Here is a 26466-nt window from a genome sequence, read left to right as displayed (position 1 = left end):
TTGGCAGCTGTCGGGGTAGCCAGGCCCAGGATATGGTTCTAGCTTATTCTCAAGGTGCTCTGGGGCTGTCTGATCTCCTTCGTCCAGGGCCGGGTGCCCTCGTCCCGCAGTGCAGGGCTGAGAGACGGATGGGCCCGTGGGGACGGGGCTTTCCCTGGCCAGCTCGGAGACAGAAGCGGCTGCGGGAATGTTCCTGGCGTTGCTCCGAGCGAGGTGCAGCCTTTGATCTGCGTCTTGAGCAGCGAGTAGCTTTGATCCCCGTGTCCTGGGCTGGCTCAGACGGGCTCTCACCAGCCAGTTGGGCTAGAAGCCCATTGGCTTCTTGGCTGCAGCTGCAGCCACAGCCAGATGGTGCCCGGGTGCATTTCACCAGGACGCCCCCCCAGGGCTGAAGGCCCCATCCAGGCTCATCAGTGCGTGGGTCCTGGTTGCCTGGCACTTGGCACCCAGCCCAGCCTGGATCCCTCTGCCATGACGAGGGTGCCGCGGGCGAGACGTCACCCAGCACCCAGGGTGGCTGACGCTGTGTTTGCAGGCCGGTGACCCTGGTGGCGGCAGGCCCGTGCCAAGCATGCAGGGGGAGAAGCTGCCAAGCCCACTTGGCTCCCTGTGCCGCCACTTCGCTGGGTCTGCCCTAGACCACCCTCGGGGAGAAGTGGCAGCAGGGAGCTTCGGAGGCCTCCATGGCGCCTCGGCCTGGTTGGCAGCGGTCTCTCTCCTCACCCCAGTCCCTGAGCGTCTCTTCTCCCCCCACCCCCGCCCAATCTCTGCCTGCCTCTCCTTTTCGCTTTGAAGAGAGACATCAAATGAAGAAAAAAACCCCAAGCACAGAGCACTCAGTGCAGTGGAAAGTTGGCCCGACCCTGGTGCCTCCCCCAGGAATCCCTGCCATCGCCTTGCCAGGCCACTGCGGGGCACGGCACAGAACGAGTGTGTGTCTGTGTGTGCATGCATGTGTGCGTGCACGTGCCCATATGCGTGTGTGTGTCTGTGTGTGCATGCATGTGTGTCCGTGTGCGCACGTGTGTCCGTGTGTGTCCCTGTGTGTGTGCGTGTCTGCATGTGTGCGTGCCCGTAAGCGTGTGTGTCTGTGTGTGTGCATGCATGTGTGTGTCTGTGTGAGCACGTGTGTATGTGTGTGTCCCTGTCTGTGTGTGCGTGTGTGTGTGCACACACGCCTGTATGTGTGTGTGTCCCTGTCTGTGTGCATGTGTGTGTGCACGCATGCCTGTATGTGCGTGCGTGCGTGCGTGCCTGTATGCTTATGTGTGTCTCTGTGTGCATGCATGCATGTTTGTGACTGTGTGTGCACGCGTGTATGTATGTGTCCCTGTCTGTGTGTGCGCGCTCATGTGCGTGTGTTTGTGTGTGCATGTGTCTCTGTGCATGCGTTTGTGTGTGCATATGTGGGTGAGTTCGTGTGTGTGTCTGTCTCTGTGTGTGCACGTGTCCGTGTGCATATGCATATGTGTGTGCACGTGCATGTCTGTGTGTGTGCATGCGTCTCTGTGTGTGCGCGCATGTGCATGTGTGTGTGTCTCTGTGCGTGTGTTTGTGCATGCACGTGTGTGCGTGTGTGTATTTGTGTGTGTGTGTTGTGTGCGCACGCGATGTGTTTCATCATCCTCAGCAGGAAACAAAACGAGCAGCAAACGCAGCAGAGATTCTGGGCAATGGATGGGGCAGAGCAGGGCAGCGGGTGCCGATGGGCCATGCCAGGGGCCATGTGCCGGGAGCAGGTCCTGCCCATAAGTGCTGGGCGTTTTGAGGTGCTGGCTGGTTCAGGCCCCCCAAGAGGTGCTTGGGGATCAGGTCTGCGTTTAGATAGGCCCAAGGAAATCACAGACACGCCGTCTGGAAGGGATCATTTGTAAAGAGAGATGCAAGGTTCCATTCCCCTGTCCTCGGGCTTGGCAGCCAGCGGGAGCCTCCCGATGGGGTGACACTGCTGCTTGTGTCCGAGTGGCCTGCAGGGGGTGCTGTGTGGCGTGGCATTCGGGAATAAGCCAGGACAGTCGGGCTCGCGTCGTTTGAAAGGGGTCAGTTCTTGTGGAGGACCATGTTAGCAGCTCCCCACCTGTGCTGGGATCAGCTGGGACCGGCGGTGTGTGTCCAGCCTCAAACCTTCCAAAATCATGAGTCGAGCCCTCCAGAAATCACGAGACTGGCTTGAAAAATCATGAGGTTTTGGGTTTTTTAAGTAATCTGCTTGGGGGTCTGGTCAGTTGTCCTCTGGGCTTCGAGGATGTAGGGGTCACATTTCCTAGCTTCTCCCTGCAGCCAGGAGGGCTGGAAACTTCATGCAAGCCAAGGGTCTCCTCGAATCCCAGGACTCCGGGAGGTGAGGCTGTAAGACAACTGCCCCACACTATGAGGCTTGTGAGAAAACCGCGAGTGAGCCACGCTGATCTGGACCACGCTCAGCTCAGCTCAGCTCTTGCTGAAGCTCCGGGAGCTTGGCTGGGAGCAGCTAGGCGAGGGGTGGGCCAACCTTTTGGCCCAAGGGCCTCATCGGTGTTGAAAAACTGTAAGGAGGGCTGGGTAGGGAAGGCTGTGCCTCCCCAAACAGCCTGGCCACCGCCCCCTATCTGCCCCGACTGCTCCCCTCAGAACCTCAACCCATCCAGCCCCCCTGCTCCCTGTCCCCTGACCGCCCCCTCCTGGGACCGCTGCCCCTAACCACCCCCCCACAACTCCACCTCAATCCAACCCCCCCCGTTTCCCATCTCCTGACCGCCCCCCGGAACCTCTGCCCCATTCAACCGCCTCTGTTCCCTGTCTCCTGACTGTCCCTCTGGAAGTCCCTGCCCCTTATCCAGCCTCACCGGCACCTTTACCATGCTGCTCGGAGTGGCAGGACTGGCAGCCACGCCACCAGGCCCAGCTAGCCATGCCACTGCCCTGCGCAGAGCGCTGCTCGCGCGGCAAGCTGAGGCTGCAGGGGAGGGGCCAGGGGCAGCCTCCTGGCCCGGAGCTCAAGGGCCAAGCAGGACGCTCCCTCGTCTGAGCTAGGCCAACGCTGGGCCCTTCGGGCAATTCCCACCCCCTTTACTCCAGCCAGCCTGGGCTCTTCTGTGCTCTCCAGCTCCCTGCTGGCAGGTTTTCCCACTGCGCCTGCTGCCCAGCCGGCACCCGGCAGATGTCTGCACGCAGGAGTATTGTCGCTGCCGCCAGCGCAGATCAGAGCAGGCAGCGGGCGGCCAGGGCTGCTGCTTGCGTCTTAGCCCAGCTTTCGCCTGCATCACCCAGCAGGGCTAGAGGTAATGAGCGCCCTGCTCACCAGAGCTCTGTGCCACGCTGGGCTTTGCCAGGGTGGACACTCGCCAAGGGCCAGGCAGCCCCGTCCGCGCCCAGTCCTTCCCTTCAGAGCAAAGCAAGGGATACAGAGCAGTGGGGGGCAGGGGACCGCACAGGCTGGTGCCTCGAGGCTCGAGTCGCCCCCGGCCAGCAGCTTGGCAGCTTGCCCCAGCTGGGGTGCCAAGGCCACCCCTCGGCTGGCTGGATTCAGCATGGGGGCGGGGGAGGAAGCTACTTGGACCCACTCTAGCCTCCAGCTGCATGGAGGGTGTTGGGATGGGAGGGGCAGCTGGCTCCGGCTGTCCCCCTGGCGCCATGCAATGGAAGAAGGTGACCCCCCCCCCCCGCCGACCTTCCCAAGGCACCACAGTGATTGTGTGTGCCCCGAGCATGGCTTCCCACACCCGGGGAGGGCTGGGAGCAGCTGCTGCATTTCAGCTCAGAGCCAGCCCCGCCTGCCGTGGCAAGGCCGGGCCGGGCTGGGGTGCGGCCGGTCATGGCCAGGAGAGCTCCCCGGCTGCACCAGGCCGTGGGCAGCAGGCGCCTCTTGCTCTGTAATTAGCAGCAGAGGAATCCACCGAGCAGAGGAAGAAAGTGTCCCATTGTTTCCCCTGCTGAGGCCTGGCTCTGCGGCTGCCGGGCTGGGGACTCCCTTTGCTGGGGATTAGGTCATCGCTGGAGCAAATCTAGACGTGGGGCATCTGTATCCGGCCAGCTGCATCTCTCCAGACACACCTCTGCTGCTTCTGTCTGTCTGTCTATCTATTTATCTATCTATCCCCACCCACCCCATCATCTATCTATCTATCTATCTATCCTGTTTTATCCTGCCACCCATCACCGTAGTATCTAAGCACCATCCACACCAAACTCCACAGTGGATCCCTTGTGAGCTCCGCCGGGGGGGCGGGGGCAGGACTTTCTCCTCCTTTGGAGTACTTCTGCCTGGGGAAGGCTTGTGGGTTTCGCTTTGCTCACCGACATTCTGGTGGCTGGTGGATGGGGCGGGCGAGGGATCAGCGTCGCGGGGGCCATTCGGGTAGAGGTGATGAAGTCGTTTGTATGTAGATTTGTGGCTGCCAAGTTTTGTGCAGCTTCACGGGTGGCATTTGATGCCAGTTGTTCGTAATTAATGGTGTTAACTGTCTTTAGTCTATTGATTGCCTGTTTGCCCGGAGGGGAACCTGCCTGCTATTCCCAGTCCCTGCTTTGCGGGAAGGCTCTGCGTGGGCAGACCCTGGCCGCTGTCCGTAGGGTTCAGACGTGTCTCACCCTTTGCAAGTGCTGGGAGCCCCCTGAGCTGCAGGCTTCCAGCGCTGAGCTCCCTGGCAAAGCGCCCTGAGAGCGGCAGAGGCCAAGCCCTGTCGGTGGAGCTGGGTGTTGTTGCTTGGGCCATGCTGGGTTCAGAGCTGCGGTTGCGTCTGCACTGAGCCCTGGCTCAGCCCTGGCCCTGCAGGCTCTTGGGGTGGAGGCACGGCACAGCCAGGGGCAGGGTTTTGCCTCGTGCAGCTTTCTTGAGGCTGCGGCTCCTCATGAGCTCCGGGCTCCTGTCCTTGCAGCGGGGAAAGAGCTTTTCGATCTGGGAGCTCTCTGCCTCATGACTTTGAGCTGGGCCTCTTCGGGCTGGGTGCTGCTGCTGAGGGTGGCAGCATCGTTCTGAGCTGGCAGCAGCTGCCCGGGGCTGCCTGACGGGGGCGCTGCGCAGAGCTACGCTGGGGCTGTCGTGTGTAGCATTCGCTTCCATCTCAGCCCCGCTCCCTTCCCCGGCGGGGGCCTGGAATTGTGCGGTGTCCCAAAGCCCGGCAAACTCTGGTGATGGCGGGCACGTCAGGCCGATACCAGGACAGGTGCCTTTTGGCTTCAGTTTTATGGTCTGGGCCCTGAGACCCCACCAACTCATTTCCCGCAGGCCCCTCTGCAGCCACCCTGCCCGCTTGGGGAAGGCCCCTCCCCAGGGTTCTCCAGGGGGCTCTGAGCACAAAGCCCTCTCCCTCCTCGCTGCTGGGGCCGGGCCAGGGGCCGGGAGCTGCCAGCCAGGGCAGCCAGCACCAGGGCCGCGCCAGAGGAGCCGGGAGAGGCACAGAGAGCTGGCTGTTCTGAGCCGCTCCGGCTCTGCATGTGGCCCCGCACTCCAGGCTTTCATAACCGTGCCCTGCGAAGTATGCGCTGACACCGGGGCTGCCTGCCACATGGCGTTTGCCAGCCCGTAGCCCTGGTGGGGGGGACTGAAAGGAGAGAAAGCAGCCCTCCCCCCTCTCCGCAGCAACAGGGGCAGAGCGGCTGGCATGCAGAGAGCAGGGTGGGGCGCCGCACTCAGACGCTGGCACAGGGCTTCCCATGCTCTGTCTCTCTGCCCCCCACAAGGCATGTGCCCTCTCTGGGCTCCTCCTGGCGAGGGGAGGCACCGCCTGGTGCCAGGCCGCTGTGCTGGCTGGCTGTGCTCGGGGATTAGCAGCCAGCTCCAACCCAGGCCCGGTTTCCCTCTCTCCGTCAGCCTTTTTTCATCCCTTGGCTCTGGGCTGGTTCCTAGCTGGGGTCGGTGTCACCTCCGCAGGCCCTTGCCCTGTGGGATTTCCCTGCTGGAATCCGCGGGCTCAGCATTTGTCTGGGGCTTGGCATGGGGATGTTGCCTTTGCAGAGGCCCCCCCCGATCGGGTCCCACCAGGCGCTGCCCAGACCCAGCCGGTCCCTGCCTCAGAGAGCTCATGGTCTGCGCAGCCAGGGAGACAGACGGGAACAGAGATGCGGATGGTGAAAGCGAGCGCTTGCTGTGCAATATCACCGGCGCCCATGGTAACCGATTCAGGGCTGGCTACGGGAGGGGGAATCCTCATCGAATGGGATCCTGGCGGGATGCCGCCGGGCTCGGTCCTAGGCCTGATGCTTTTCAACATCCCCCTGCCCCGATCGGGCAGTAAATATAACCCCCCTGCTGGTAAGACGTGCGGCTGGCACACAGACTGGCGGAGTGGCAAACAGTGACGAGGCCAGGCAGCCACACTGAGCGATCGGGGTCGCTGCGTAAGCTGGGCCTGTGAAAAGCGAAGCGGGTTAATACAGCCAGGCGGAGTTAAACCTCTGTCTAGTTAATCAATGAGCAGATTGAGATGTGACTCGCTCACTGCATCGCCGCCTTCACCAGAGGAAACCCTGGGCACTGACGGGCGCTCGAGTATAGCAGAGAATGGCTGGACAAGAAGCAGCGGCTGGAAGCAGAAACCAGACAAATAAGAAACAAGGCCCAAATGTGTAACCAGAGGAGGGGGGGGGTGTGACTAACCATTGGAACAGACTGCCAAGGGGCAGGGCAGATTCTCCAGCTCTTTCTGACTTCGGACCCAGCTGGAGGCTTTTCTGGAGGGTCTTTAGCCAAGCCCAAGTGTTTGGGCTCAATACTGGGGTAATGGTGAAATGTGAGGACTTGCTCAGACTAGACAATCTTATAGTCCCAGCTGGCCCTCGAATCTCTGAATTGCTGGCATGGTTCTGTGTGTAGCTTTCAGCTTGTATCTGAGTTCAGAGTGGCGGGGGGGTTGCACCCCCCCCACGTACACACATTGTGTTGTGCTGAAAATAGCAAGTCTCCAGCAGGGGGTGGGCCCACAGGGGAGGGGTTCTGGGGAAGTTTCAGTGGCTTTTGTGGTGAAGCCAAGGGCCCTTGGCACCCAGTGACATATACAAAAACTCATGAAAAATATTTCCTGCCACACAACCCCAGCGCCATCAAAGCAGTGCCAGCCTGGGCCTGCCTCGGGGACCTGAACTAGCTGTCTCAGCGAGGCAGGCCAGGCCAGTGATGGGGCAAACCCCACTGTGGGGGCTGCCCCCTGTACCCACTGCCATCTGGTGAATGGGCCCGTGAGCTCTTCTGCTGTTCTGTCCCCTGGGAGCTGCAAGTGCCTTCGGCCACCAAGGAGTTAACCTGAAGGGTTTTCTTTGTCTTAACCTCGCTAAGGCCTGAAACCACAGCAATACCACCCAGCAATTGTGGTTTCACTGTTAGGTAATCTCCAAGCTACAGTGTGCGACACTGCATCTGAGCTCTCGATCTGTGTAAATCCCCGGCTGAACTGGCCTGCCAGGTGATTAGGGAGCCGGGGAAGGGGATTAAGAAGAGAGTGAAAACTTCATCAGTACTCTGTGTGCATGCACAGACTCTCCCCAAAGCAAAGCAGCTTGGCTCGCTGAGCGACAGCCCCATCGCATCATTGACAAAAGCCAGGCACTCGGCAGCAGGAGAACGAATAGCTCCAGCCATCCTCTGTTATATGCCCAAAGAAATACCCTTGGTGTAACCACTATACAAATGCCCATTTTGTCACAACACAACAACCTTAGCTCTGGCCCAGGGGCTGGTTCTGTTGGTTTTAAATCCTGATTTCAGGATCTAACGGTTTGATTGTGTGGATAGCGCCAGTTGACATGTCAGTTGTCGCTAGAACGTTTTTGGCAGAGGTCTGGTCACTGCTGTGTCTAGAGAATAATGTTTGGCCCTGTGGTTTAACAGGAAAAGCTTGTGCCAGTCTCAAGAGTTACAGACGAATTCTTTACGCATGGAGCCAGCATTGGAGGCTGCCGAAGGATTTTGTGTTGCACGTATACTGTGAGATGAGTGACAGAAGGGCTAACATACTGGGCGTTGTGTTGTGGGGAAATAGGCATTGTGGTGCATTGTGGTGCTGCAGGGAGGAAAAATGGGTTTGTGTTGATCGTCTGCATAGGCGAAGGTCTATGCCCTGAACCATCCATCCAGGCCTTTGCCATTAAATGCTGGAGTGTTTGTGTGAGCTGATACAGAAGGCTGTTGCTGTCATGTAGCAACCTCATCTAAGGTTTTTTTTATATGGAGTGTTTTGGCTTTTCCCAGGTTTTTTCGCGTGTTGCATTTTCTGGCGCGTGTGGGTAAACGTCCAGCCGCCAGGGCCGTCTGAGAACCTAGCCAGAGAGAAAAATCGATCCTTTCTGGACTTGCAAGCACTTCTCACCTTGTCAATACACGAACAGAGCGAGCAGGGCCAGCCAGCCCCTAATGGCCGCTCTGCTGTCTTTAATACATGGCTGCGCAGCCTGCAGTGTGTTTTTCCAGGCGTGCCATTCACCCAAATCCAGAGCTGTTTGCTCTAGAATTCTCCAGTGCAATTCTCACTCGGCCAGGGCCCGTCTCCTGCCAGATCGCCGTGGCCTGCCCCTCACGTGGGCGGCCAAGCTGTACAAAATGAAGATCCCACCTTTGCAGGGTTGCCAACTTTCTAATCGCACAAAACCGAACCCCTAGCCCTGCCCCCTGCCCCAGCCCTTCCCCAAGGCCCTGCTCCGGCTGGGGGTGCAGGCTGTGGGATGGGGCCAGGGATGAGGGGTGCAGGAGGGGGCTCTGGGATGGAGCAGGGGGTTGGGACACGGGAGGGGGTGCAGGATGCGAGCTCCGGGAGGGAATTTGGTGCAGGATCTGGGAGGGGGCTGGGTCATGGAGTTGGGGTGTGGGAGTGGCTCTGGCGTGTGGGGTCCGGGAGGGAGTTAGGTGCAGGAGGGGGCTCAGGCCTGGGGCAGGGGAGTGGGCTCCAGGTGGTGCTTACCTCAGGGGGCTCCCCGGAAGTGGTGACATGTCCCTTGGCTGCTAGGTGGAGGGGTGGCCGGGGGGGGGGGGGTCTGCGCACTGCCCACACCCGCAGGCATGGCTCCTGCAGTTCCCATTGGCCACAATTCCCAGCCAATGGGAGCTGCAGAGCCGGTGCTTGGAGAGTGCGCGGAGCCCCCTTGGCTGTGCCTCTGCTAGGAGCCGGAGGGACGTGTTGTCGCTTGCGGGGAGCCTTGCAGAGCCAGACAGGGAGCCTGCCAGCCCCGCACCATCCAGACTGTTAACAGCGCTGACCGGGTCCCTTTTCGACCGGCCATTGTGGTTGCAGCCAGGCACTTGCAGCCCGACACATTGGTTTGGTTTAATAACGGGGCGGTGGGTTTTTGACATGCTTTTGTTCTCCTCCTGCTCCATAACAGCTCGCCCGAGTTTGCTCAAACCTTCCATGCCCTGGGCACACACAAACCTGGGGATTTTCAGCCCAGCAGGTGTCTTTTAGGCAGTTCAGAGCAAGTGAAAACCCAGGGGCTAGCGTGGAGGGTACTGGGGAAACCTCAGCAGGCCAGCTGGGCTGCAGCGCGACACAGATGTCGGAGCCTGGTGCACACGTGCTTGGTGGCGCCTCCTACAGTTCAGAGGTTGCTAAAGCAGCCCCCGGTTTCCAGGCCCTCTGGATTTTGCCCAGCGTCCCGCCATTGGACAGTGGCAGCGCGGCGTCAAGGGCAGGTTTAATCTGTAACTTGCAAGGACTCTGGGTGCTGCCCGAGGAGACAGAAATACAAACATCGCTGGTCACAGCTTGTCCAAATAAATCCCGAGCAGGATGTGGAAAAAGAAAATCCTGGCCTGGGCGGACGATAAACAAACAAGCCAATAATAAACTGCATCGAGTAAACCCCGGCCCGAGTCGAGCCCCCCGGGGGCCCTTGCTGTGCTCCAGGGCAGGAGCAGCCCGGCCCAGCCTGCCGGGCCAGAGGGCCAGCGGGCGCCGGCAGCACCAGCCGTGTGATTTTCTGCAGGACAGTCTATCCTGCTCAGCGCGGTGCTGGGGCCTGGAGGGATCCTGGCTGCGAGATCCATTAGCACAGTGCTGGAGCTGGGTTCAGAGGCCGTTCTCACCGCGGCACTGCGGCTCGGCTCAGTTCCCCTGCCCTGCGAGCTCCCCATGGTGTAACTCGAAATCAGGCGCTTCTGGGGCTGGCATCCTGCTCCGGTGCTGCTGGGGCAGGGCCAGTGCAACCATTTAGGCGAACTAGGCGGTTGCCTAGGGCGCCAAGATTTGAGGGCGCCAAAAAGCGGCGCCCCCAAATATTTTTTTAAATGGTTGCAGCCGCTGCTGCTGGAGAGGTAATCTGAGCTGCCTGCGGCAGCAGCTGCCTGCAGCTGGCAGTCCAGGGCGCCCCGGGGTCAGCGCGCCGCCGCGGCAGCCCGGCAGCCCAGGGCGCCCCCGTCAGGGAGCCGCCGCGGCAGCCCTGCAGCCCACGGCGCCCCCGGGGTTAGGGAGCCGCCGCGGCAGCCTGGGGTGCCCCCGGGGTTAGAGAGCCGATGTGGCAGCCCAGCAGCCCAGGGCGCCCCCGGGGTCAGGGAGCCGCCGTGGCAGCCTGGGGCACCCCCGGGGTCAGTGCGCCGGTGCGGCAGCCTGGGGCGCCCCCGGGGTCAGTGCGCCGGCGCGGCAGCCTGGGGCGCCCCCGGGGTCAGTGCGCCGGTGCGGCAGCCTGGGGCGCCCCCGGGGTCAGTGCGCCGGCGCGGCAGCCTGGGGCGCCCCCGGGGTCAGGGAGCCGCCGTGGCAGCCTGGGGCACCCCCGGGGTCAGTGCGCCGGCGCGGCAGCCTGGGGCGCCCCCGGGGTCAGGGCGCCGGCGCGGCAGCCTGGGGCGCCCCCGGGGTCAGGGCGCCGGCGCGGCAGCCTGGGGCGCCCCCGGGATCAGGGTGCTGGCACGGCAGCCCAGAGGTTCAGTCTGACGGAGGGCTGCGCTGACCCAGGGGAATCCCTGAGCTGCAGGCAGAGGCTCAGAATCCCTCTCCCTCCCAGAGCAGGGGCTCCAGCCTCTGCAATTTTTCTCGTTACCCGGCTGGGCAGAGCTGCGCAGCTCTGCTTAGGGCACGTGGCAGGGGCCCTGCGACAGCGGCGCAACACCAGGGCCTCAGTTTCTGGAGGAAAGCGGCGGCTGCCCCCTGGCTTAGCCTCCACGTCAGCCCCAGCGAGGGGCACAGAGAAGAAAAGAGCCTCAGCAGTGGTCTGGTGGAGCGGAGGAAGAAAGAGGACCCCAACGCTCATGCATTGGGCAAGGTAAGCAAGTGCCTCCCCACAGGTCGGCCTCAGGTGCCTGTGCTCCTGCCCCCTTGGTCCTTGGCTGGTCCCTGCTCCTGCTCCCCTTGTGCCTGGAGGGTTGGAGAGAACAGCAGCCTGCAGAGCTGAGCTGCCCCAGTGCCCCCAGGCACCCCCCGACCCCATCCCCCCAACAGCCCTGACCCCCCAGCTCCGAGCCTAGTCCTTCTGAGCTGGAAACCCCCTCGACCTCATCCCCCCACAGCCCTTACCCCCAGCTCTGAGCCCAGCCCCTCTGAGCTGGACACCTCCCTGACCCTATCTCCCCACATCCCTGAGCCCAGCCCCTGTGAGCTGGGCACCCCTGAACCTAGAGCCCAGCTCCCCACCCAGCCGTTGGCAACAACAGCACCACCCCCAGGCAACAACAGCCCATTGGTACCAACTATCACAATCACCTAGCAACTGCCCATTATGTAATTGCAAATGTATACAGACTATTACAGCTTTTAATGTTTTTAAATAATGTATTTAGTGTATTTTCTAATTATTACAAATTAATTTTTGAATGTATTTCACTAGTTATTTTTTACATTTCCTAATACATGTTACTATAGTATTGCAAATGTTTTATGGAAGGGGCCCCCGATTTTGCTTTCCCCAAGGCCCCCTGAATCCTCTGGGCGGCCCTGTCTGAGTTTTAAGCCCTGCTGCTGTGTTTTGCCTGCAACAGGCAGGCCTAAGCCTGTGAGTGACCCCCATAGCAGCTGCCTGAAGAAGTGCTTGGGGGAATCCTGCAGAAGGAGCGTGATATTTGTTTGAGTTCTCTCCTCATGGAGGCTGTGCTCCACTTGGTGCAGGACAGCAGTCTCAGCAGGACTCTAGGCCCAGCACCTTGCCTCAGTTTGTAGATTTGTAGTGCATCCACCACCGGGCTCAGTCTGGCACCGCTACCCCTCACCAGTGCCCAAGAAGCAGTCAAAAAAGTTGGATGGACTGGTTAGGTTAGTTGTCGTGCTGTTGCTTGACCAGTGTAGAGACCACTGAATGCATAATATTCCTCTATGATGTTCTGTCCTGAGCAAAATTGGCATGTTATGAGGTAGTGCCTGTGAGGGACAGGTGTCTGTTTATGTATCCAGCCATCATGTCTTAGGTCTTCTTGGGGGGGAGTTTTTCCATCCTGCTTTCATTGGTGACATCTGTGATGCTCTGGTAGACATCTATGAAGACAATACTCTGAGAGGATCATCTGCCAATACATCACGAGTTGATGCAAAGGCTCTTACAAAAGCCATTTCTAGTTTCAAGTTTCTTGTTTCTCTTGTTTTGTGGTATGACATATTGTGTGAGATCAACATAACTAGCAAACAACTTCAGGCAAAAGAATTTGATATATGTGATGCCATTAATCAACTTGGAGAAACCAAGAAGTTTCTTGTGGGCCGCAGAAGTGACGCAGCCTTTGAGAAAACATTGGTAGATGCAGGTGAACTTGCGGAAGAGTTGGATATACCGGCACTTTTTGAACCAGATCCAATCCGTATTAGAAAGAAGAGGGAGCAGTTCACATATGAAGCAGATGACAAACCTATTTATGATCCGAAAGAAAAATTCAAAGTGAACTTTTAATTTGCAGTCATTGACACAGCAATACATTCGGTTGAAGAAAGATTCACGTTGATGCAGCAAATTAGTTCAGTATTTGGCTTCATATATGATGTTTACAGTTTGCAAAATAAAACACCAAAGCAAATTATGGAACATTCCTTGAATCTGGAGCAAGCTTTGCAACATGGTGAATCCAAAGATACTGATGCCTTTGACTTGTGCAGTGAATTGCAAGCTAGTGCAAGACGAGTCCAAAGGAGTTCATCACCCCAAGATGTATTGAACTTCATATGGGAAAATAAGCTGACAGATAGTGTCCCTAACACAGTTATTGCTCTTCGCATCCTCTTGACTCTCCCAGGTTCTGTGGCCAGTGGTGAGCGAAGCTTCTCCAAGCTCAAGTTGATAAAAACATACATGCGAACATCAATGTTGCAACAAAGACTTGTTGGGCTATCTACCTTGTCACTAGAACATGACATTGCTCACAGCATTGACTTGGAGGAACTTGTTTCTAAATTTGCTAAACTTAAAGCGCGGAAACATAAATTCTAAATTATAACATGTTACTCTGTGACCGTGTATTGTGTATAATGTATGTGATTTTTGGGGGGAGGGAAGGGCGCAAGATGGAAGTTTTGCCTAGGGCGCAAAATATCCTTGCACCGGCCCTGCGCTGGGGGAAATCCGGGGGCACTCAGGCCAGACCGACTCTTCAACCTGGGCTGTGACAGAGGTCAGGCCAAGGGCTGGACTTACGCTGACCTGTATGGGGTGGCCACTCGCACGTTCCCGGCTGTTTGGGTACTTCCAGGAACCGCCTGGGCCTGCCCCTGCCGGCGTGACTGACCCCCACCTGCGTGAGCTCGGACGCACGGTGCAGGCGAGATCCCGCCGTTGGGGGCGGAGTGGGGTGCTCTTTAAAAGGGATATCGAGTTGCTCTGGATTGACTCCGGCATTAAGGAAATCTGAATCTCCCTCCACCCCCCTCTCCCTTGGCCTCTTGAGACAGTGAGCATCAGCCCCACTGGCCTCGTGGATTTCATGTGGGTCCTGAGTCATGTTTCGGTGCCCGTGCATGGAGCCTGGCCTGCCTGCTGCCATCCACCCGCCTCGCGCGCTGAGCCCAGGAATCTGTGTGTAAACAAACACTCCAGCCCTTGGGAGGGGAGCTGCCTGTTGTTTTTTCCATGTCAAACTATTTCAGACATCTCGGTGCTCTGCCCTGCTCCCAGCTGGGGCCGGCCAAAGGGAGCACGACCTCGCTGCCTGCTCAGGGCTCTGGGCGGTGACTGGAACCAGTCGGAAGTTTCCCACGGCAAACGCTGAGACGTTTCCCAATTCCTATCGATTTTGGAGCGTTTAGACGGGAAATTATCAACACTCTTTGTGTTTCTATCCAGTCCAGGGGGGTTGTTCCGTGGGGACATTGACGTCCAGTGGCCATTGGGTCGCGTGCATGTGCTTGGCCAAGGCTGAGTCAGTGTTTCTGAAGTGAACCGTGTTTGGAAATGTCACCGTTTTGTGCCGAGTAGGGCCCTGCGGGATGGAAGGCTTTAGTTGCGCCAGCTGTAGCGTGGAGCTCTCTGCGTTGAGGGGGGATCCCGCTGCACGCTGCTCTCTGCACAGCGGGAGCTCTGGGAGTCACGTCCCCACTCTGTGCCTCAGTTTCTCTTCCCACCCTGTGCCTGTTGTGATAGTTACGTGTGTATACTGTGTGTTACTAGCGCACAGGGAGGATGATTTTGCTCTGAGCCACTCCTGTGCAAAAACGCTGTCCTTGCACACAGGAGACATGTAATTGTCGTTAAATGACCCTGACTGTCTGATTATAACACTCGTTCCTTGTACTCCACTTGCACTCAGAGGCCCCTGTGAGGCGTGAAGCCAGGTGCTGTACGAACACACAATACAGACAGCCATGCTCCTCCCCTCCCTCCCCCCCCCTGCAGCTCACAGCTGCAACAGAGGAGCCAGGCAAAAGCAGACATCAGAGAAATGAAACCTCATCAGTGAAAAACACGCCAGTCACATCTTTTTCTAATTTCCGCCCCCACCCTCCACCTCCCCCTCCACACCCCCGGCTGCTCCCGCCAACCTGCTGTGCCAGGACTGCAAAGCAAGATCCTAGAGGGATTGCGTCCTCCAGTCCCATTTGTACATTGCCACCTTTCAGTGGCCCCAGTCCAGATCCTGCCCCGAGGGAGGAGTTTGGGCTGATCGGTGCCTCTGGCCGCCATTGCAGGGGACCTATTCATACTAAGAAATCCAGGCCTGTCTGGATGGAAGCCTGGATCAAGCAGAAAACTTGTGAGAACAAACAGTACCAATTTCTAGCCACTGGTCTGTGTGTGGCGCCGGGCGCCGTGGGGTCCGTGGCTGGTGGTCCAGGGCAGGCCCACACCATCGATAATAAATTGCGGTGTCGTCTACGCTCTCCTCTTGCCCCGAAAGCTGTCCCCGTCCTGTAGGCACTTTGGCATGGCAGACACTTCTCCGTAACGGCTGTGCAAAGGGTTAATGGCAGCCGGGGCTCCTGGCGCAGGGCTCCTGTTTCCCAGTAAGCGCTGTGGAATGGCCAACGCACCATCAGCTGTGCCGCCTGCCCCCAGCCAGCACGCCGATTCCCCGGCCTCCCGGCGTGAGTCATGGGGCACTGCGCCACTCGCACTGTTCACGGCCCGGGAGTTACAGGCCAGCCAAGGCAGCCGGCCAAGTTCCAGAGAGAGACTTCCATTCAGTGCAGCCTCCGGCGCCTCCCTCCCAGGGACCGACCTTTGCCCCGTGCACGCCCCGGAGCGGCCTGGCAGACTTCCGCAAGGACCTCCCTGCCCGCCTGCTTGCCCCCGCCCCTGGGAGCCGGCTCTGACACTAACACAGCCCGTTTCGCTAGGAACAGAGCACAGTGTGTCCCGGGAGCTTTTCTCCTCCCCTGAGCTGAGCTGTGTGTCGGTGATATTTGTATGTTGTGGAACTGAAGGCAGGGCCTGGGTCCCTGCCTTGCTCAGCTCACGGTCCGACCAGCCGTGACAGACACAGGGCAGGAGGGCAAACAGAGGCACAGGGGCGGGGACAGGTCTGAGGTATGGAATCAAGTCGCCTGATGCCCAGGCCAGTGGTCTGCCCACTAAGCATCCTTCCCCGTGAGGAGCTCATTGCAATGTTGCTGTGTCTGCTGGGAGCCTCTCCATGCACCTCGCCTGCCCTGTGGGGGCAGAGGCAGCCAGAGGCCCCCAGCCAGCCTGGCTGGCGGTGGGAAGCGGGGACATTTCCCCTGGGTTGGATTAGCTCACGTGACAACATGTTCCCAACACGCATGTTCCACGTGCGGTGAACAGTGATGGATTTGGGCTGCTCTCCTCCCATGGCAGAGGGGGGCTGGGCCAGGACAGACACTTGAGCTGCTGATCGCTGCAGGCTGTGCCCGGGTGGCAGGGAGAGCCAGAAACCCACGCAGAGCCACACGGGGCCAGAGCCGAGCCTTCCGCCGCCCTGGGGCTCCAACCGCTTCCCCTGGGCAGCCCCAACTCCCGTGTGGGTCGGGCAGGGCCCAGGCGGCTGCGGCTGACTAGCCTCTGGATCGTGGTGCCCTAGGAGGCGCCGGCAGCGAGTGACCTGATTGATGGGCCCAGAGAGTCAAAAGGGGTAACGTGACCCTGAAGCTGTCGGGGATCAGTGTCAGACATGGCCCAGGGCTTGGAGAACCGAGCTCGGCCTGCCAGCACCCTGGCAAACGGCCCGAAACAGACGCTCACCCGACTAGGCTCCAGCCGCAGCCTGCGAGTTGCACGTGTCTTGGTGGTGCGTCTGCTGCGGCTCTGTGCAGCACATGGTGTAAAACACAGGCTGATTTCATTGTTAACCAAGCTAAGTTACTAGCCAGTCAGGAAGCTTTTACTATCTTATTAACCAGTTAAGTTATGAACATACTTATTTGCCGTGAGAATCTCATCTCGTTCCCCCCTTCGCTGTGGAAATACAAATCTAGAGCATGGGAGTAAATGCAAGTGAATTCCCGCTGGGCTGACACCTCTGGGAATGTTGATCCCGAACCGCTGAGATCTGAGTCGTGCTGTCTGGGCCTGTTCTCCGAGAGAGGGAAAGGCAGGGACAGGGCTGAGTCCTGGCTTTCGTTCTGGCAGCGCCTTGGCCTGGCCACTCCTGGCTGGTATCGGACGGTGCTGGCTGCCCTTCTGGGCAATCGGGAAGTTCGTTAAGGTGGCTGGATCCCGTTTGCTAGAACCAGACAAACCCACCCAAATGGGAGAGAAAAGAGGAGCAAAGACAGAACCTGCAGCGTCCGTCCCTGGCCTTGCGACCCCACTGACTGGCCCCAGCGAGACCTGGCCATGTACCGACCGGCACAGCCTGCGAAGGTCCTGGCACCCGGCTGCCTCTCTGTTCACAGGCTAAACCAGGTGCTCATTAGCCCGAGGCAGAAGAGGCAGGGCCACCCGGGGGGTGAGGGGGAAAGTGGGGCAATAGGCCTCATGCCTGGCAGGGGCCCCCACAAGAGTTTTTCGAGGCCCCTGGAGCGAGGTCCTTCACTCGCTCCAGGGGCCCCCGAAAACTCTCGTGGGGCCTGGGCCCCTGGAGCTTCATCCGCCCCGGGTCTTCGGCGGCAACTCAGCGGCAGGGGGTCCTTCTAGCCTGGAACCTATCGCCCAAGTGCCGGGTCTTTGGTCACAATTCGGCGGCGGGGGGGCCCCTGCTGCCAAAGACCCCAGGCCCCCTGAATCCTCTGGGCAGCCCTGAGACGGGGATCGGAGCGAGAAGTGTGGAGGGAGGAGTGAACATACAGGGAGGGGGCGCATGTGGGATTTAGGGGGAGGTGGCGATGACATCTGGGTCCCTCGCTCTGGCCCGCGCCGGTCAGGACGTCTCTCAGGACTAGGGTGAAGAAGGAGCCTGGTCCCAGAGACAGCTGGGGTGGGAGGCGGGTGGTGAATCTTGCTCCTTCTCCTTCTCTGACTTGTCAGTCGGCGCCGCCCGTTTCTTTTTGAGGACCCCAATGGGCGTAGCGGGGCAGTTACATTGGTCCCCTGTTAGGCCTGGTCCCAACGCACCTGGTCTGGGTCTTTGATTTCTGGGCTGGGGGTCCTAGCGCAGGCGGGATCCTGGCATTGTGGCCATGGCCTTTGTGTTTGGAGTCACGACTCTCGCCCGGCTGTGTGAACCAGCCCCTCTTCCCCATGCCAGGTGCAGCCCCCTGTGCCCCTCACCTGCTCTCCTTGTGCGGTGACGTGGGCACCTCCACCGCCTATTTCACAGTGTTACCAAGCAACTTCGTTTACGGGGCCAGGCCCGGGGGCCGCTTTGGTCTCATGGGGTCCCCGTGCCCCAGCATCTGCCCAGTGAGGATGTGCCTGTGTCAGGGTTCGGCCCTGGCGCTGGGGGGCGGCAGGCCAGGCTGTGTGCCGTGGGGGTGAGGGCCTTGTCCCGACCCTCTGCAGGGGGCTGACCCAGGAGACGGGAGGAGGAGGCAGCTGGGTGCTCTGTCCCTTGGGGCAGGGAGCCATAGGGGAGCTGGGCCAGACTAACCCTGGGCTGGGGGGATTTTCGGGGCTGGGCCCCGATTCTCTATATTGCTCACAGCAGCTGGACACTCAGGCCCCGACCCTCAGAGGTGTTTAGGCTCCGAACTGTCCCTGAAGCCCAAGGGAGTTAGGAGCTGGGCCGCGGCTCCTTGCCCTCAGACACGATGCGGAGAAGGCCCCTGCTGTGCGGCTTGTCCCTGGAGCTGAGCTGACCCAGTCGGCTCGGTCCCCTTCCCAAGGCGATGGGGAGACCCTGGAGCCCTGTTTTCCCATCCCCCCAGTGCTCCGCAGAGATACTGTGTCCTGAGAGAGGGGCCGGCGGGGGGCTGGACCGCAAGCCGAGCGGCTCTGTGGCACACGGGTAGCATTGGCAGGAGCCATGGCAGAGGCCTGTGACATGCCACGCTGCCAGGGCAGCTGTTGTCTCCTAAGCTCCTGGCTGGGGGTGTGGCATGGTGCCACGGGCATGGAGGGGGACCCACACACCAGGCAGTCGCGGCGTCTGTGCCCGGGCTGAGCTGGTCCCAAATACGGCACGTCTCTGGAGGGCTCTCCCACCTTGGTGCCTGGCTGGCCAGTTCCCGAGGCTCGGCTGGGCAGGGAGGGGCAGGTGGCCAAGGCCCGGCGCGGCTCTGTCCCTCCATCGCAGCTCTGCAGGGAACTGGAGCCCCTCACACAGGCCCCTTTCCTGGGGCCAGCCGGGGGCTGGTGACGGGATCCCTTCGCCCAAGGAGCGGCTCCCGCTGGGCCCTGCAGCCAGGCAGAAAGTCTCCGATCCTCAGGTCCCTGTCTGGGGCAGAGGCCGAGCTCAGGGCCGGCTGGTTCCTGGTAGCCGGAGTGTGCCGGCCCCAGCCCCGGCAATGGGGTGACTCCAGAGCACAGGAAGGCAGGGCATGAGCACAGCCCCAGCGCTGGGCCCCCCCAGCCCCCCTACTCTCCCCTTCCCAGCATCCTGCAGGACAGCGTCCCCATCCCCACCAGCTCAGGCACCCCTGGGTGCTGTCTCACCCGCTCCTCCTCTGCCTGTGGGACCCCTGCGGGTACCGGCGCAGCGTCCCACCAGGGAGGGGGGCACAGAGGCAGCACAGAGACCTGCCGTTACCCTCTCCAGTGGCAGCTCCATAAGCCAGCTCCCTCGGGACGCTGATGGAGAGATGGGGGGGAACCCATCATTCACATGCCTGCTTCAGCCACAGACCTCTCCAGATCTCCTCCTCCCCTGCAACTCGCTGGCCATGCTGCTGGCCGGCCCCCTTGCACCCCCGTCTCCTGCTCTGCCCCCTGCCCCAGAGCCCTGGCCATCCGGGACAGGCACAAGGGGTGACCCTGCCATCTGAGCCGGCAGCCAGTCAGAGCCAGAGCCAGCCGGGCCTGCACAGCCTCTGGCGATGGAGCCGTCCCGGCTGGCTCAGGGGTGCCACCCGCCTGGGAGGTGCTGGAGATGGGAGTGGGCTAGACAGATCTCTCTCTGGGGGTGTGTGTGTGTGTGTGTTTGTGTGTGTGTGAGAGACAGAGAGAGAGAGAGTAGGTGCGATGCAGTAGGGTCTGTCTGTGTGGGGGATGGGAGAGCCGGGGAGGACTTTAGGTGAGGGACAGGATTTTTAAGCCTGTAACCTGAGCCAGGTGGGGGGGAGGGTGTCAGCACCTTTCCCCGGGAAGCTGGACAAAGGAATTGGCCGGCTGGAGGAGGGGCAGTTCAGTTTCGGTTTTGGGCTGGGTGATGGGAATTCAGGGAATCCTATGCTGGGATCCAAGCACCCTGAACCCCCAGAAGGACTCGATTGAGGGGTCCTGGTTGTGCCTCCAAGCTCTACTGTAACCTGCATTCCTGTGTCCAATAAACCTTCTGTTTTACTGGCTGGCTGAGAGTCACTGTGGGTCCCAGGAAGAGGAGTGCAGGGCCGGACTCCCCCACACTCCGTGACAACTGGTGGCAGCGGTGGGATATACTGCACCCCGTGGACGGCGCTTCCTGCAGTAAGTGACTGGGGAGCAGTAAAATGAAGGGGTGGTTAACCCCTGGGAGTGTGTGCCCAGTGAGAAGGACTTTGCAGTAACAGGGTCCCCCGGGGGATTGCAGCGAGCGGTCCCAGGGGCGGAGGAGTCTGCAGCTCGACCCTGGCAGAGAGGTGGTGACCTCAAGAAGGGCTGGTGCACTAGGGGTCCCCCTGGAAACCGTGGGGAGCGGCGAGCACCCCGGCCTGTGAGTGGCCAGCAGGAAGATGTATGCCAAGCGGCGCAAGTGCGACCTGCTGGAGCTGTGCAAGCAGAGGGAGCTGCGCCCGGGGAGACTCACGAAAGACCAGCTGATTGCCCAGCTGGAGCAGGGAGACCGCTTGAATGAACGGAGCCCTGTCTCTGAGGGAAGCAGCCGGGCAGATGCAGCGCAGGCACCAGTGTCTGTCCCCGCTGGGAGTGGTCAGCCAGCGGACGAGGGCTTCCCGAGACCCCCCCTTCCTAGGCCTAGGGGAAGGGCGGGGAGGAGGCCAGTGAATACCGAGGGCACCGTGACCCCGCCGACCAGCAGGGGATCCTCCCGGAGAAGCTCACCCCCCAGCAGGGGATCCTCCCGGCGAAGCTCACCCCCACTCAGCATCCGTGGAGCGCAAGCAGCTGGCATGGGAGAGAGAATTAAAACTGAGAGAGCTGGAGGATCGTGAGAGACAGAGGGAACATGAGGAGAGACAGAGACAGCGGGAACTGGAGGAGAAAGAGTGACAGCGTCAGCATGAGCTGGAACTGGCGAGGCTGAGGGGCAACGAGCCCCCGGCTGCAGTGAGTGGGGGGGGGGGCCCAGGACTGCGCGGAGCTTTGAGAAGTGCATCCTGGCCCAGCGTAAGGAGGGGGAGGACATGGATGACTTCCTGGATGCCTTCGAGACGGCCTGCGAGCTGCACCAGGTAGCTCCGGCAGACAGGCTCTGGGTTCTCACCCCCTTACTGGACCCCAAGGCCGTGGCATTGTACCGCCAGCTGGGAGAGGAGGAGAAAGGGAACTACGAACTATTCAAGCAGGCCCTGGGCGCGAGTTTGGGCTGACTCCTGAGATGTACCGGGAGAGCTTCCGGAGTCAGGATAAAACCCCTGAGGTCTCATATCTGCAGCTAGCCGTCCGCATGGAGGGATATGCCAGCAAGTGGGCAGATGGGGCCCAGACGGAGGGGGACCTGGTTAAACTGCTGGTACTGGAGCAACTGTATGAGCGGTGCCCATCCGACCTGAGGCTGTGGTTGAGGGACCAAAAGCCAGAGAACCCGTGACACGCAGGGCGGCTGGCTGATGAGTTTGTGAAGAGCCGGTCGGGGGGTGGCAGGGAGGAGTTTCAAAGGAACAGGTCCACTGCGATGCAGAGACTCCTCCCTGCCACCCCCCGACCGGCTCTTCACAAACTCATCGGCCAGCCGCCCTGCGTGTCGCGGGCTCTCTGGCTTTTGGTCCCTCAACCACAGCCTCAGGTCGGATGGGCACCGCTCATACAGTTGTTCCAGTACCAGCAGTTTAACCAGGTCCCCCTTCGTCTGGGCCCCATCTGCCCACTTGCTGGCGTATCCCTCCATGCGGACGGCTAGCTGCAGATATGAGACCTCAGGGGTTTTATCCTGACTCCGGAACCTCTCCTGGTACATCTCAGGAGTCAGCCCAAACTCGCGCAGCAGGGCCTGCTTGAATAGTTCGTAGTTCCCTTTCTCCTCCTCCCCCAGCTGGCGGTACAATGCCACGGCCTTCCTGGGACCTCCCAAAGGGGGAATAGGGAGAACCCCCTCCCAAGGGGAATGCCCAGCGTCAGGGACAACCGACTGGTTCGAGGGGACCAATGGGACATGAGCTGCTATCAATGTGGCCAGAGGGGCCACATACGGTCCCAGTGCCCCAGGCTCAAGGACAGACTGAGCAGACCGACCCTACACCAGGTTAACTTGGTAGAGACCCAGCCGGATGAGGGGCAGCGTTCACAGGAAAGGGGGGCTGGCTGCGTACCACCTGCAAAGGAGAGAGGAGGGGCCCAGGTCAGCTCCTCTGGGGGGCTGGATGCTCCAGGCTCCGGGTTTTTGCTTTACAGGGTGGGCGCGGGGCTGCCTCTCCGGAGAGATTGCCTTGTTTCCCTGGAAGTAGATGGGAGGAAGGTCACTGGGTACTGGGACACGGGCACAGAGGTGATGCTGGCCCGGCCCGAGGTGGTGGCCTCAGATCGGATGGTGCCCGACACCTACCTGACCCTGATGGGCATGGGCGGGACCCCATTCAAGGTGCCCGTGGCGAGGGTACACCTGAAGTGGGGGGCCAGGGAGGGCCCCAAGGACGTGGGGGTACACCCACATTTTCCCACAGAGGTGTTAATGGGGGGAGACCTGGAGGACTGGCCAAGCAATGCCCGGGGTGCCCTGGTCAAGACCCGTAGTCAGAGTCAGCGCAGGGCACTGCGCCCCAACAACGGGGAAGGTACTCTGCCTGAGGCGCAGGACCCTAACCTGGTGGGGAGCGGAACGCCCAGGGACACGGCTCAGAGAGGCTGCGGCCTCAGACCCAGCCAGCGAGAGAGAGCCGGTCCCCTTCCCTGTCCCAGCTGCTGAGTTCCAGGCCGAGTTGCAGAAAGATCCCTCCTTGCGCAAGCACAGGGACCGAGCTGACCTCCGTGTGGTACAGACCATGAGGAGAGGCTGCAAGGAGAGGTTCTTGTGGGAGAAGGGGTTCCTGTACTGAGAATGGGCTCCCCCAGGGTAAGTAGAGTCATGGGGGATCAGGAGGCAGCTGGTGGTTCCCCAGAAGTTTCCCCACAAGCTGCTGTACCTGGCCCATGACATCCATCTCGCAGGGCACCAAGGGATCCAGCGCACCAGGCAGGGGCTGCTACAGAACTTTTACTGGCCTGGGGTCTTTACCCAGGTCCGACAGTACTGCCAATCCTGTGACCCCTGCCAGAGGGTGGGGAAGGCCCGGGACAAGTGGAAAGCGGCTTTAAGGCCTTTACCCATCATAGAAGAACCTTTCCAGAAGGTGGCCATGGACATAGTGGGACCTCTCAGCAAGGTGACCCGGTCAGGGAAGAAATACATCCTGGTGGTGGTGGATTTTGCCACTCGCTACCCCGAGGCGGTGGCCTTGTCCTCTATCGAAGCCGACACAGTGGCAGATGCGCTGCTGACAATTTTCAGCCGAGTGGGGTTCCCCAAGGAGGTCTTAATGGACCAGTGGTCCAACTTCATGTCGGCCCTGCTCCGGTCCTTATGGCAGAAATGTGGGGTCCAGCACAACTGGGCCTCAGCGTATCACCCCCAGTCCAACGGGCTGGTGGAAAGATTCAACGGGACGCTAAAGATGATACTAAAAACATTTATGAACCAGCACCCGCAGGACTGGGACAAGTACTTACCTCACCTGCTGTTCGCGTACAGGGAGGTGCCCCAGAAATCTACCGGGTTTTCACCTTTCGAACTGTTGTATGGAAGGCGGGTAAGGGGGCCCCTAGACCTGATGAGAGACAAATGGGAGGGGAAGGCCGCTCCCGAGGGAGAGTCAGTGGTGGAGTATGTCCTGACCTTCCGGGAAAGACTGGCCAAGCTCATGGGCCTGGCCAGGGAGAATCTGGCCCGAGCCCAGAGGAAGCAGAAGGTCTGGTATGACCGCACGGCACGGGCCCGCGCCTTCGCCACTGGGGATCAAGTGATGGTTCTCATCCCCGTGAGGAAAAACAAACTCCAGGCTGCCTGGGAAGAGCCCTTCAAGATTGTCAAGCAACTAAATGAGGTAAACTATGTGGTGGAGCTGTCAAACTGGGCACATCACCGTCGGGTGTACCATGTGAACATGATGAAGCCATACTATGACAGGGGGAATGTGGTGTTGGCCGTGTATGGACATTGGGAGGAGCAGAGAGCTGACCCTTTAGTGAATCTATTCCCTGGGACAAAGGCTGGTTCCCCCCTGGAGGCGATTCCCCTCTCTGATCAGCTGACCCCGGGCCAGCACGCTGAGATCAGAGGGGTGCTGCATCTATACCGACAGCTGTTTTCCAGCCAGCCTGGACACACTAATTTGACAGTCCACCGGGTGGAGACCGGGTCACACCCCCCTATAAGATGCTCCCCTTTTCGGGTCACTGGGAAAACTGCCCAGGACCTAGAAAGAGAGGTCAGGGACATATTGGCCTTGGGGGGATCCAGTCATCCTCCAGCCCTTGGGCCTCACCAGTGGTGCTGGTCCCCAAGAAGGACGGGTCAATCCGGTTCTGTGTGGACTATCGAAAGCTCAATGCCATCACCGTATCTGATGCCTACCCCATGCCCAGGCCTGATGAGCTCCTAGACAAGCTGGGAGGCTCTCGGTAGCTCACCACCATGGATCTTACCAAGGGCTACTGGCAAGTGCCGCTGGACGCAGATGCCAGGCTGAAGTCAGCCTTTATCACCCCTCTTGGGCTCTATGAGTTTCTGACCCTGCCCTTCGGCCTCAAGGGAGCACCGGCCACCTTCCAGCGCCTGGTAGATCAGCTACTGAGGGGGATGGAGAGTTTTGCCGTGGCATATATTGATGACATCTGCATCTTTAGCCAGACCTGGAAGGACCACATGTTCCAGGTTAAACAAGTGCTGAACCGACTCCGGGAGGCTGGGTTAACCGTAAAGGCTGAGAAGTGCAAGATGGGGATGGCTGAAGTATCTTACCTGGGCCATCGGGTGGGGAGCGGCTGCCTGAAGCCGGAACCAGCCAAGGTGGAGGTGATCAGAGACTGGCCTGCTCCCCAAACCAAAAAGCTGGTCCAGGCCTTTATTGGGATGGTGGGGTACTATCGAAGGTTTGTGCCCCACTTTAGTGCCATGGCCGCCCCCGTCACTGAGCTGTGCAGGAAGGGGAAGCCAGACAAGGTGGTCTGGACAGAGCAGTGCCAGCAGACTCTCCGGGCGCTGAAGGAGGCTCTGGTTAGTGGCCCAGTTCTAGCAAACCCAGACTTTGACAAGCCCTTTATGGTGTTCATTGATGCCTCAGACACGGGACTAGGGGCAGTGTTAATGCAGGAGGATGAAAAGGGGGAGAGACACCCCATCGTGTACCTGAGCAAGAAGTTGCTATCCCGGGAGCAGAACTACGCGGCTATCGAGAAGGAATGCCTGGCCATGGTGTGGGCCCTTAAGAAGCTAGAGCCATATCTCTTTGGGCGACACTTCACCGTGTACACTGACCACTCTCCCCTGACCTGGGTGCACCAGATGAAAGGAGCCAACGCCAAGCTCCTGAGCTGGAGCCTGCTCCTGCAGGACTATGACATGGACGTGGTCCATGTGAAGGGAAGTGCCAACCTGACAGCGGACACGTTGTCCCAGAGAGGGGACCCTGAACTTCCCCAGGTCACTGGGCAGAGTGACCCCGCTCAGTTCAGTCTCGAAGGGGGGAGAGAGGTGATGGAGTAGGGGCTGTCTGTGTGGGGGATGGGAGAGCTGGGGATGTCTTTAGGTGAGGGACAGGATCTTTAAGCCTGTAACCTGAGCCAGGTAGGGGGGAGGGGGTTAGCACCTTGGCCTGGGAAGCTGGACGAAGGAAGGGGCCGGCTGGAGGAGGGGAGTTTTAGTTTCGGTTTTGGGCTGGGTGAGGGGAATTCAGCGGATTAAGCTTCCTGGACCCCCAGAGGGGTTTGATTGAGGGGTCCTGGTTGTGCCTCCAATAAACCTTCTGTTTTACTGGCTGGCTGAGAGTCACTGTGGGTCCCAGGAAGAGGGGTGCAGGGCTGGACTGCCCCACACTTGGTGACAGTAGGGGTATGTGTTCAGGGCCATGTGTCTGTGGGTATTCAGGGCCGTGTGTGTGTGTGTGTGTGTGTGTGCGTGTGTTCAGGGCCGTGTGTGTGTGTGTGTATAGGGCTGTGTGTTCAGGGCTGTGTGTGTATGGAGGGCTGTGTGTGTGTGTGTGTGTGTGTGTGTGTGTGTATTCAGGGCCGTGTGGCTGTGTGTGTGTGTGTGTGTGTGTGTGTAGGGCTGTGTGTGCGCATGTACGGCTGTGTGTGTGTGTGTGTGTGTTCAGGGCCGTGTGTGTGTGCGTATGTGTGTGTGTTCAGGGCCGTGTATGTGTGTTTGGGCTGTGTGTGTGTGTGTGTGTGTGTGTGTTCAGGACTGTGTGTGTGTAAGGCTGTGTGCACACAGGGTTGTGTGCGTCCATGCCTATGTGTGCCTGCTGCCCTCTGTTTGAT

The 26466-nt window shown here is 59.9% G+C and overlaps 1 protein-coding gene across 6 annotated transcripts in view; it reads left to right on the top strand.

The window, feature by feature from the left end:
• The window catches only part of IL11RA (interleukin 11 receptor subunit alpha), a 77503-nt gene that overhangs the window by 34840 nt on the left and 16197 nt on the right, over window positions 1-26466 (top strand). The window contains exon 1 of one of the 6 annotated variants that reach the window (XM_050943629.1): window positions 11054-11160. The exons of the other annotated variants lie outside the window; for them this stretch is intronic. The gene's annotated coding sequence lies outside the window, so the exon portion shown is untranslated. Of the gene's footprint in view, window positions 1-11053; window positions 11161-26466 lie in introns of those variants that run through there. 6 annotated transcript variants of the gene reach the window in all.

This window comes from Gopherus flavomarginatus, chromosome 3 (assembly GCF_025201925.1).
Source record: "Gopherus flavomarginatus isolate rGopFla2 chromosome 3, rGopFla2.mat.asm, whole genome shotgun sequence".
NCBI lineage: Eukaryota > Metazoa > Chordata > Testudines > Testudinidae > Gopherus > Gopherus flavomarginatus.
The sequence above is the reverse complement of the archived record's forward strand: the minus strand, read 5'-3'. Positions and strand labels throughout refer to the sequence as shown.